This window comes from Medicago sativa, chromosome 1 (assembly GCF_051527215.1).
Source record: "Medicago sativa cultivar Bolivia chromosome 1, Bolivia_mono, whole genome shotgun sequence".
Lineage (NCBI taxonomy): Eukaryota > Viridiplantae > Streptophyta > Magnoliopsida > Fabales > Fabaceae > Medicago > Medicago sativa.
This window is the reverse complement of record NC_140749.1, coordinates 40,748,783-40,761,467: the sequence shown is the minus strand read 5'-3', so window position 1 is coordinate 40,761,467 and position 12,685 is coordinate 40,748,783. Positions and strand designations below refer to the sequence as shown.

The 12,685-nt window shown below is 34.4% G+C and overlaps 1 long non-coding RNA gene across 1 annotated transcript; it reads right to left on the bottom strand.

Annotated features, from left to right (window-relative positions):
* Positions 1-210: 210 nt before the first annotated feature.
* On the bottom strand, positions 211-2,515 carry LOC146954951 (uncharacterized). Its single transcript, XR_015007471.1, has 2 exons — positions 2,209-2,515; positions 211-448 (listed from the first exon to the last, which is right to left on the bottom strand). It is a non-coding gene; the product is annotated as an uncharacterized LOC146954951 (long non-coding RNA).
* Between the last annotated feature and the right edge of the window lie 10,170 nt (positions 2,516-12,685).

Genomic DNA, 12,685 nt, shown 5'->3' with positions numbered 1-12,685 from the left:
ATACTTCGTTCCTCCTGGGTCCTATTCAGCTCTCAGGCATCCATTCTAATCGTCGAATGCTAAATTGAGTTGATCAGGCTCAACTAACAACAACAATTAGAACTTTTACCCGGAACCCAATGGTCCCACTACCTTAGTTGTAACTTAATGACCCAAGGCACGGTCTGAATCGACCTGCTCTGATACCAATTGTAACACCCATACCAGACGTATCTAGAAAGTCTAGCATGTGTATTAGTTTAGCACTGGATACATTAAAGTTTACAACACAAAATTGCATAAGAATGAATATTTATACAACAAATTGCGTTCGTACATACAACAACATAAACATCTCATCCATACACAGAATTTACATCCTTGATTTTCTTGGCACCTTGAAGCGATACGAACGCGCACTTGTTGAAACATCCATCCGGCTACAAGCTTGCTAATCCAACCTGATTATCTGAAACAAATAAGGATTGGGATGAGACATAATGTCTCAGTGAGTTCCCCTAAATCCTAGGCTATAGGCAACCTCAAGGGGAAACCTACGGTCACCACGTGTCTACATTACAACCTGACGGTTGATTATACGTGTGTGGGGACTTGCATTCCTAGACGGTAGTGCATACTAGAGCCGTCTTATCATATCCTACTTGTTATAGGCTTCACTTCCTATACGTGTCATGGCGGTCGAGAGGGAACCTAGGACCGCATTGCCAAGGATACGCTTTATGTATCAAGGCCTAAGCATAACATAATCATGGCACGATTCTAAACCGGACGATAAGGGGAAACCTAAGATCGTCATCAGTATCATGTTCATGTCTTACTCTATTCCATGCCTTATACTTGTCATTTAGCATCTAATGCTCTTATTCTTAAACATATGCTTGCATGGATTCACTCTTGCATAATCTTGAACATAACATAATCATAATCATATCATACATAAACGTATCTAAGTTCATTCATTGGTTAGCGTTGAACAAACAGTTATTATCTTGATTCATTTTATGGATAGTCCCGAGTGGAGAAACCCCGAGATCAATCCCATACATGACCGATGTACGTACATCGGACTCCCTCGGTGTCGTGCGGGTCCCTTGCGGCTTGAACCGTTCCCCTTAGGTCGAGAACCTCCCGTATCCCCCTGGCGTGGATAACAAGAGACACGAGCACCTACATCTTGTTTACTCAGTGACATGCGGGTCCCTTACGGCTTGAATCGTTCTCATCATGAGAACCCCTTGTATCCCCCTGATGTGGATAGCAAGAGACATGTCACCTACACTTATTAAATCATGGTCTTGTCGTATACATAAGTTAAACATGTACATACTTGATTGTTTACCTCGGAACCTTAATCGAACCGATTAGTGGTAAACTATTACTTGTTCATATACATACTTATTCATGGTGGAGAGATTAACTAGTCAGTCCACGACTTACTTACTTGCTAAATCATACTTGATCATATGCGAAGGTTACACTTCGCGTCTTATCATTTTAGGGTTTCTTGCTATCTTTCTAGTTCTCGACTAGCTAAGCCGAGGCTCTACGTACATTCCCTTTCTTAGTTCATTGCTACCCCATCATGCTTAATGAATAACTTGCTATCCCAGTCTATATCATAATATAACATTTCATGTGCAATTCGTCATTTAAATTCTTGATGTTGTTCATGCATTTCTTTACCAATATCTTTAGGTATAATGTGCAATGATAACTTAATTTTGAGGGGTTTTTAAAGTTATAAGAGACTGCAGGGAAAAACTTGGTCGAAACCACTGCATTTCGTGAATTTTCTTGTAAAATAGTACTGTGCTGTCAAATCTCGCTTGAGCGAGATTCATCATGCTTGAGCGAGATCCCAAGCGAGATTTCTCGCTTGAGCGAGATTCCAAGCGAGATTTTAATTTGATTCGGCAAAAATCTCGCTTGAGCGAGATTTTTCTCGCTTAAGCGAGGTTCTTCAGTACCAGACCTGCAGAATTCGTAATTTTGACCTCTAAACCTCAAAATTGAGTTTCCAATGCACACAAGACACCCAGAATACATAGAAAACATCTTAGAACAATTACATGACAACAAACAACATCATTTCAATGATTAATGGCAAAAGGGGTGCTAAAACCCTAACTTACATACTAACCCAAATCATGTTTTCTACAAGACATAATCATAATCCCAAAGGTAAGGAATTCTATCTATGGAACTCACCTAACATGTTTTCTTGCTTTCCTTCAAGCTTCAAGCATCAACCTTAGTTTTCCCTTCATTCTTGATCTTTAGTTTTTCCCACCAAACCATGCTTAAATCCATGCTTCCTCTTGTTTCTTGCTTGCTAAGCTACCAATTGCATGATTTTGGAAGACTTTTATGCCTTAGAGAGGAAAGATTGGGGCGGCCAAGTAGAGAGAAGGAGGAGAGAATTTTCTTCCCAAAACCTAGAGAGAGAAAGTGGAAGGGAAAATGAATATTTTGGGTCCAAACATGCTTAAATACTCCCTTGTGCGAGATTACTTAATTGCCCTTTGTCTCAGTCGTGTTTACCTGACACTGATACAAAAGTCCATGCTTAACTTATATTGCATACTTTTACTATCCTCCATACTTAGCATTCTTCATCATACTCACTTTCCATGAACCTGAGTTCTCTGATACATTTAACAGATAAAGTTTCCTTTAGCTGATGAGTGGGATGTTACAGGTAATACATTAAAAATTAACTTAGGTTTTAGGTTAAAATTAGAGCTAAAATAATCACTCGGGTTAACTTTTATATATATGAAGATTGGAGGAGGGAAAATAGGGAAAAATTGTTAGGCTTTTGGAGTGAACTTTGGTTCATTGTATGGAGTCTCAAAATAGGTCAGGGGTAATACAGTAAAAGTTAGCTTAGGTTTTAGGTTAAAATTAGGGCTAAAATAATCACTCAGGTTAACTTTTATATATAAGAAGATTAGAGGAGGGAAAATAGGGAAAAACTGTTAGGCTTTTGGAGTGAACTTTGGTTCATTGTATGGGATCTCAAAATAGGTCAGGGGTAATACAGTAAAAATTAGCTTAGGTTTTAGGTTAAAATTAGGGCTAAAATAATCACTCGGGTTAACTTTTATATATAAGAAGATTAGAGGAGGGAAAATAGGGAAAAATTGTTAGGCTTTTGGAGTGAACTTTGGTTCATTGTATGGGGTCTCAAAATAGGTCAGGGGTAATACAGTAAAAGTTAGCTTAGGTTTTAGGTTAAAATTAGGGCTAAAATAATCACTCGGGTTAACTTTTATATATAAGAAGATTAGAGGAGGGAAAATAGGGAAAAATTGTTAGGCTTTTGGAGTGAACTTTGGTTCATTGTATGGGGTCTCAAAATAGGTCAGGGGTAATACAGTAAAAGTTAGCTTAGATTTTAGGTTAAAATTAGGGCTAAAATAATCACTCGGATTAATTTTTATATATATAAAAGGATTAGAGGAGGGAAAATAGGGAAAAATTGTTAGGCTTTTGAAGTGAACTTTGGTTCATTGTCTGGGGTCTCAAAATAGGTCAGGGGTAATACAGTAAAAGTTAGCTTACGTTTTAGGTTAAAATTAGGGCTAAAATAATCACTCGGATTAACTTTTATATATAAGAACATTAGAGGAGGGAAAATTGGGAAAAATTGTTAGGCTTTTGAAGTGAACTTTGGTTCATTGTATGGGGTCTCAGAATAGGTCAGGGGGTTAACTTTTATATATAAGAAGATTAGAGGAGGGAAAATAGGGATAAATTGTTAGGCTTTTGGAGTGCACTTTGGATCATTGTATGGGGTATCAAAATAGGTCAGGAGTAATACAGTAAAAATTAGCTTAGGTTTTAGGTTAAAATTAGGGCTAAAGTAATCACTCGGGTTAACTTTTATATATAAGAAGATTAGAGGAGGGAAAATAGGGAAATTTTTTTAGGCTTTTGAAGTGAACTTTGGATCATTGTATGGGGTCTCAAAATAGGTCAGGGGTAGTAAAAGTAAGCTTAGGCTTTAGGTTAAAATTATGGCTAAAATAATCACTCGGGTTAACTTTTATATATAAGAAGATTAGAGGAGGGAAAATAGGGAAAAATTTTTAGGCTTTTGGAGTGAACTTTGGTTCATTGTATGGGGTATCAAAATAGGTCAGGGGTAATACATTAAAAATTAACTTAGGTTTTAGGTTAAAATTAGAGCTAAAATAATCACTCGGGTTAACTTTTATATATATGAAGATTGGAGGAGGGAAAATAGGGAAAAATTGTTAGGCTTTTGGAGTGAACTTTGGTTCATTGTATGGGGTCTCAAAATAGGTCAGGGGTAACACAGTAAAAGTTAGCTTAGGTTTTAGGTTAAAATTAGGGCTAAAATAATCACTCGGGTTAACTTTTATATATAAGAAGATTAGAGGAGGGAAAATAGGGAAAAACTGTTAGGCTTTTGGAGTGAACTTTGGTTCATTTTATGGGATCTCAAAATAGGTCAGGGGTAATACAGTAAAAATTAGCTTAGGTTTTAGGTTAAACTTAGGGCTAAAATAATCACTCGGGTTAACTTTTATATATAAGAAGATTAGAGGAGGGAAAATAGGGAAAAATTGTTAGGCTTCTGGAGTGAACTTTGGATCATAGTATGGGGTATCAAAATAGGTCAGGGATAATACAGTAAAAATTAGCTTAGGTTTTATGTTAAAATTAGGGCTAAAATAATCACTCGGGTTAACTTTTATATATAAGAAGATTGGAGGAGGGAAAATAGGGAAAAATTGTTAGGCTTTTGGAGTGAACTTTGGTTCATTGTATGGGGTCTCAAAATAGGTCAGGGGTAATACAGTAAAAGTTAGCTTACGTTTTAGGTTAAAATTAGGGCTAAAATAATCACTCGGATTAACTTTTATATATAAGAACATTAGAGGAGGGAAAATTGGGAAAAATTGTTAGGCTTTTGAAGTGAACTTTGGTTCATTGTATGGGGTCTCAGAATAGGTCAGGGGTAGTAAAAGTTAGCTTAGGTTTTAGGTTAAAATTAGGGCTAAAATAATCACTCGGGTTAACTTTTATATATAAGAAGATTAGAGGAGGGAAAATAGGGAAAAATTGTTAGGCTTTTGGAGTGAACTTTGGTTCATTGTATGGGGTATCAAAATAGGTCAGGGGTAATACAGTAAAAATTAGCTTAGGTTTTAGGTTAAAATTAGGGCTAAAATAATCACTCGGGTTAACTTTTATATATAAGAAGATTAGAGGAGGGAAAATAGGGAAATTTTTTTAGGCTTTTGAAGTGAACTTTGGTTCATTGTATGGGATCTCAAAATAGGTCAGGGGTAGTAAAAGTTAGCTTAGGTTTTAGGTTAAAATTAGAGCTAAAATAATCACTCCGATTAACTTTTATATATAAGAACATTAGAGGAGGGAAAATAGGGAAAAATTGTTAGGCTTTTGGAGTGAACTTTGGTTCATTGTATGGGGTCTCAAAATAGGTCTAGGGTAATACAGTAAAAGTTAGCTTAGGTTTTAGGTTAAAATTAGGGCTAAAATAATCACTCGGGTTAACTTTTATATATAAGAGGATTAGAGGAGGGAAAATAGGGAAAATTGTTAGGCTTTTGGAGTGAACTTTGTTCATTGTATGGGATCTCAAAATAGGTCAGGGGTAATACAGTAAAAATTAGCTTAGGTTTTAGGCTAAAATTAGGGCTAAAATAATCACTCGGGTTAACTTTTATATATAAGAAGATTAGAGGAGGGAAAATAGGGAAAAACTGTTAGGCTTTTGGAGTGAACTTTGGTTCATTGTATGGGATCTCAAAATAGGTCAGGGGAAATCTAGTAAAAATTAGCTTAGGTTTTAGGTTAAAATTAGGGCTAAAATAATCACTCGGGTTAACTTTTATATATAAGAAGATTAGAGGAGGGAAAATAGGGAAAAATTGTTAGGCTTTTGGAGTGAACTTTGGTTCATTGTATGGGGTCTCAAAATAGGTCAGGGGTAATACAGTAAAAGTTAACTTAGATTTTAGGTTAAAATTAGGGCTAAAATAATCACTCGGATTAATTTTTATATGTAAAAGGATTAGAGGAGGGAAAATAGGGAAAAATTGTTAGGCTTTTGAAGTGAACTTTGGTTCATTGTATGTGGTCTCAAAATAGGTCAGGGGTAATACAGTAAAAGTTAGCTTACGTTTTAGGTTAAAATTAGGGCTAAAATAATCACTCGGATTAACTTTTATATATAAGAACATTAGAGGAGGGAAAATTGGGAAAAATTGTTAGGCTTTTGAAGTGAACTTTGGTTCATTGTATGGGGTCTCAGAATAGGTCAGGGGTAGTAAAAGTTAGCTTAGGTTTTAGGTTAAAATTAGGGCTAAAATAATCACTCGGGTTAACTTTTATATATAAGAAGATTAGAGGAGGGAAAATAGGGAAAAATTGTTAGGCTTTTGGAGTGAACTTTGGTTCATTGTATGGGGTATCAAAATAGGTCAGGGGTAATACAGTAAAAATTAGCTTAGGTTTTAGGTTAAAATTAGGGCTAAAATAATCACTCGGGTTAACTTTTATATATAAGAAGATTAGAGGAGGGAAAATTGGGAATTTTTTTTAGGCTTTTGAAGTGAACTTTGGTTCATTGTATGGGATCTCAAAATAGGTCAGGGGTAGTAAAAGTTAGCTTAGGTTTTAGGTTAAAATTAGAGCTAAAATAATCACTCCGATTAACTTTTATATATAAGAACATTAGAGGAGGGAAAATAGGGAAAAATTGTTAGGCTTTTGGAGTGAACTTTGGTTCATTGTATGGGGTCTCAAAATAGGTCTAGGGTAATACAGTAAAAGTTAGCTTAGGTTTTAGGTTAAAATTAGGGCTAAAATAATCACTCGGGTTAACTTTTATATATAAGAGGATTAGAGGAGGGAAAATAGGGAAAATTGTTAGGCTTTTGGAGTGAACTTTGTTCATTGTATGGGATCTCAAAATATGTCAGGGGTAATACAGTAAAAATTAGCTTAGGTTTTAGGCTAAAATTAGGGCTAAAATAATCACTCGGGTTAACTTTTATATATAAGAAGATTAGAGGAGGGAAAATAGGGAAAAACTGTTAGGCTTTTGGAGTGAACTTTGGTTCATTGTATGGGATCTCAAAATAGGTCAGGGGTAATACAGTAAAAATTAGCTTAGGTTTTAGGTTAAAATTAGGGCTAAAATAATCACTCGGGTTAACTTTTATATATAAGAAGATTAGAGGAGGGAAAATAGGGAAAAATTGTTAGGCTTTTGGAGTGAACTTTGGTTCATTGTATGGGGTCTCAAAATAGGTCAGGGGTAATACAGTAAAAGTTAACTTAGATTTAAGGTTAAAATTAGGGCTAAAATAATCACTCGGATTAATTTTTATATGTAAAAGGATTAGAGGAGGGAAAATAGGGAAAAATTGTTAGGCTTTTGAAGTGAACTTTGGTTCATTGTATGTGGTCTCAAAATAGGTCAGGGGTAATACAGTAAAAGTTAGCTTACGTTTTAGGTTAAAATTAGGGCTAAAATAATCACTCGGATTAACTTTTATATATAAGAACATTAGAGGAGGGAAAATTGGGAAAAATTGTTAGGCTTTTGAAGTGAACTTTGGTTCATTGTATGGGGTCTCAGAATAGGTCAGGGGTAGTAAAAGTTAGCTTAGGTTTTAGGTTAAAATTAGGGCTAAAATAATCACTCGGGTTAACTTTTATATATAAGAAGATTAGAGGAGGGAAAATAGGGAAAAATTGTTAGGCTTTTGGAGTGAACTTTGGTTCATTGTATGGGGTATCAAAATAGGTCAGGGGTAATACAGTAAAAATTAGCTTAGGTTTTAGGTTAAAATTAGGGCTAAAATAATCACTCGGGTTAACTTTTATATATAAGAAGATTAGAGGAGGGAAAATTGGGAAATTTTTTTAGGCTTTTGAAGTGAACTTTGGTTCATTGTATGGGATCTCAAAATAGGTCAGGGGTAGTAAAAGTTAGCTTAGGTTTTAGGTTAAAATTAGAGCTAAAATAATCACTCCGATTAACTTTTATATATAAGAACATTAGAGGAGGGAAAATAGGGAAAAATTGTTAGGCTTTTGGAGTGAACTTTGGTTCATTGTATGGGGTCTCAAAATAGGTCTAGGGTAATACAGTAAAAGTTAGCTTAGGCTTTAGGTTAAAATTAGGGCTAAAATAATCACTCGGGTTAAATTTTATATATAAGAGGATTAGAGGAGGGAAAATAGGGAAAATTGTTAGGCTTTTGGAGTGAACTTTGTTCATTGTATGGGATCTCAAAATATGTCAGGGGTAATACAGTAAAAATTAGCTTAGGTTTTAGGCTAAAATTAGGGCTAAAATAATCACTCGGGTTAACTTTTATATATAAGAAGATTAGAGGAGAGAAAATAGGGAAAAACTGTTAGGCTTTTGGAGTGAACTTTGGTTCATTGTATGGGATCTCAAAATAGGTCAGGGGTAATACAGTAAAAATTAGCTTAGGTTTTAGGTTAAAATTAGGGCTAAAATAATCACTCGGGTTAACTTTTATATATAAGAAGATTAGAGGAGGGAAAATAGGGAAAAATTGTTAGGCTTTTGGAGTGAACTTTGGTTCATTGTATGGGGTCTCAAAATAGGTCAGGGGTAATACAGTAAAAGTTAACTTAGATTTTAGGTTAAAATTAGGGCTAAAATAATCACTCGGATTAATTTTTATATATAAAAGGATTAGAGGAGGGAAAATAGGGAAAAATTGTTAGGCTTTTGAAGTGAACTTTGGTTCATTGTCTGGGGTCTCAAAATAGGTCAGGGGTAATACAGTAAAAGTTAGCTTACGTTTTAGGTTAAAATTAGGGCTAAAATAATCACTCGGATTAACTTTTATATATAAGAACATTAGAGGAGGGAAAATTGGGAAAAATTGTTCGGCTTTTGAAGTGAACTTTGGTTCATTGTATGGGGTCTCAGAATAGGTCAGGGGTAGTAAAAGTTAGCTTAGGTTTTAGGTTAAAATTAGGGCTAAAATAATCACTCGGGTTAACTTTTATATATAAGAAGATTAGAGGAGGGAAAATAGGGAAAAATTGTTAGGCTTTTGGAGTGAACTTTGGTTCATTGTATGGGGTATCAAAATAGGTCAGGGGTAATATATTAAAAATTAACTTAGGTTTTAGGTTAAAATTAGGGCTAAAATAATCACTCGGGTTAACTTTTATATATAAGAAGATTGGAGGAGGGAAAATAGGGAAAAATTGTTAGACTTTTGGAGTGAACTTTGGTTCACTGTATGGGGTCTCAAAATAGGTCAGGGGTAATACAGTAAAAGTTAGCTTAGGTTTAAGGTTAAAATTAGGGCTAAAATAATCACTCGGGTTAACTTTTATATATAAGAAGATTAGAGGAGGGAAAATAGGGAAAAACTGTTAGGCTTTTGGAGTGAACTTTGGTTCATTGTATGGGATCTCAAAATTGGTCAGGGGTAATACAGTAAAAATTAGCTTAGGTTTTAGGTTAAAATTAGGGCTAAAATAATCACTCGGGTTAACTTTTATATATAAGAAGATTAGAGGTGGGAAAATAGGGAAAAATTGTTAGGTTTTTGGAGTGAACTTTGGTTCATTGTATGGGGTCTCAAAATAGGTTAGGGGTAATACAGTAAAAGTTAGCTTAGGTTTTAGGTTAAAATTAGGGCTAAAATAATCACTCGGATTAACTTTTATATATAAGAACATTAGAGGATGGAAAATAGGGAAAAATTGTTAGGCTTTTGAAGTGAACTTTGGTTCATTGTATGGGGTCTCAGAATAGGTCAGGGGTAGTAAAAGTTAGCTTAGGTTTTAGGTTAAAATTAGGGCTAAAATAATCACTCGGGTTAACTTTTATATATAAGAAGATTAGAGGAGGGAAAACAGGGAAAAATTGTTAGGCTTCTGGAGTGAACTTTGGATCATAGTATGGGGTATCAAAATAGGTCAGGGATAATACAGTAAAAGTTAACTTAGATTTTAGGTTAAAATTAGGGCTAAAATAATCACTCGGATTAATTTTTATATATAAAAGGATTAGAGGATGGAAAATAGGGAAAAATTGTTAGGCTTTTGAAGTGAACTTTGGTTCATTGTCTGGGGTCTCAAAATAGGTCAGGGGTAATACAGTAAAAATTAGCTTAGGTTTTAGGTTAAAATTAGGGCTAAAATAATCACTCGGGTTAACTTTTATATATAAGAAGATTAGAGGAGGGAAAATAGGGAAAAATTGTTAGGCTTTTGGAGTGAACTTTGGTTCATTGTATGGGGTCTCAAAATAGGTCAGGGGTAATACAGTAAAAGTTAACTTAGATTTTAGGTTAAAATTAGGGCTAAAATAATCACTCGGATTAATTTTTATATATAAAAGGATTAGAGGAGGGAAAATAGGGAAAAATTGTTAGGCTTTTGAAGTGAACTTTGGTTCATTGTCTGGGGTCTCAAAATAGGTCAGGGGTAATACAGTAAAAGTTAGCTTACGTTTTAGGTTAAAATTAGGGCTAAAATAATCACTCGGATTAACTTTTATATATAAGAACATTAGAGGAGGGAAAATTGGGAAAAATTGTTCGGCTTTTGAAGTGAACTTTGGTTCATTGTATGGGGTCTCAGAATAGGTCAGGGGTAGTAAAAGTTAGCTTAGGTTTTAGGTTAAAATTAGGGCTAAAATAATCACTCGGGTTAACTTTTATATATAAGAAGATTAGAGGAGGGAAAATAGGGAAAAATTGTTAGGCTTTTGGAGTGAACTTTGGTTCATTGTATGGGGTATCAAAATAGGTCAGGGGTAATATATTAAAAATTAACTTAGGTTTTAGGTTAAAATTAGGGCTAAAATAATCACTCGGGTTAACTTTTATATATAAGAAGATTGGAGGAGGGAAAATAGGGAAAAATTGTTAGACTTTTGGAGTGAACTTTGGTTCACTGTATGGGGTCTCAAAATAGGTCAGGGGTAATACAGTAAAAGTTAGCTTAGGTTTAAGGTTAAAATTAGGGCTAAAATAATCACTCGGGTTAACTTTTATATATAAGAAGATTAGAGGAGGGAAAATAGGGAAAAACTGTTAGGCTTTTGGAGTGAACTTTGGTTCATTGTATGGGATCTCAAAATAGGTCAGGGGTAATACAGTAAAAATTAGCTTAGGTTTTAGGTTAAAATTAGGGCTAAAATAATCACTCGGGTTAACTTTTATATATAAGAAGATTAGAGGAGGGAAAATAGGGAAAAATTGTTAGGTTTTTGGAGTGAACTTTGGTTCATTGTATGGGGTCTCAAAATAGGTTAGGGGTAATACAGTAAAAGTTAGCTTAGGTTTTAGGTTAAAATTAGGGCTAAAATAATCACTCGGATTAACTTTTATATATAAGAACATTAGAGGATGGAAAATAGGGAAAAATTGTTAGGCTTTTGAAGTGAACTTTTGTTCATTGTATGGGGTCTCAGAATAGGTCAGGGGTAGTAAAAGTTAGCTTAGGTTTTAGGTTAAAATTAGGGCTAAAATAATCACTCGGGTTAACTTTTATATATAAGAAGATTAGAGGAGGGAAAACAGGGAAAAATTGTTAGGCTTCTGGAGTGAACTTTGGATCATAGTATGGGGTATCAAAATAGGTCAGGGATAATACAGTAAAAATTAGCTTAGGTTTTATGTTAAAATTAGGGCTAAAATAATCACTCGGGTTAACTTTTATATATAAGAAGATTGGAGGAGGGAAAATAGGGAAAAATTGTTAGGCTTTTGGAGTGAACTTTGGTTCATTGTATGGGGTCTCAAAATAGGTCAGGGGTAATACAGTAAAAGTTAGCTTAGGTTTTAGGTTAAAATTAGTGCTAAAATAATCACTCGGATTAACTTTTATATATAAGAACATTAGAGGAGGGAAAATAGGGAAAAATAGTTAGGCTTTTGAAGTGAACTTTGGTTCCTTGTATGGGGTCTCATAATAGGTCAGGTGTAGTAAAAGTTAGCTTAGGTTTTAGGTTAAAATTAGGACAAAAATAATCACTCGGGTTAACTTTTATATATAAGAAGATTAGAGGAGGGAAAATAGGGAAAAATTGTTAGGCTTTTGGAGTGAACTTTGGTTCATTGTATGGGCTATCAAAAGAGGTCAGGGGTAATACAGTAAAAATTAGCTTAGGTTTTAGGTTAAAATTAGGGCTAAAATAATCACTCGGGTTAACTTTTATATATAAGTAGACTGGAGGAGGGAAAATAGGGAAAAATTGTTAGGCTTTTGGAGTGAACTTTGGTTCATTGTTTGGGCTATCAAAAGAGGTCAGGGGTAATACAGTAAAAATTAGCTTAGGTTTTAGGTTAAAATTAGGCTAAAATAATCACTCGGGTTAACTTTTATATATAAGAAGATTGGAGGAGGGAAAATAGGGAAAAATTGTTAGGCTTTTGGAGTGAACTTTGGTTCATTGTATGGGGTCTCAAAATAGGTCAGGGGTAATACAGTAAAAGTTAGCTTAGGTTTTAGGTTAAAATTAGGGCTAAAATAATCACTCAGGTTAACTTTTATATATAAGAAGATTAGAGGAGGGAAAATAGGGAAAAATTGTTAAGCTTTTGGAGTGAACTTTGGTTCATTGTATTGGATCTCAAAATAGGTCAGGGGTAATACAGTAAAAATTAGCTTAGGTTTTAGG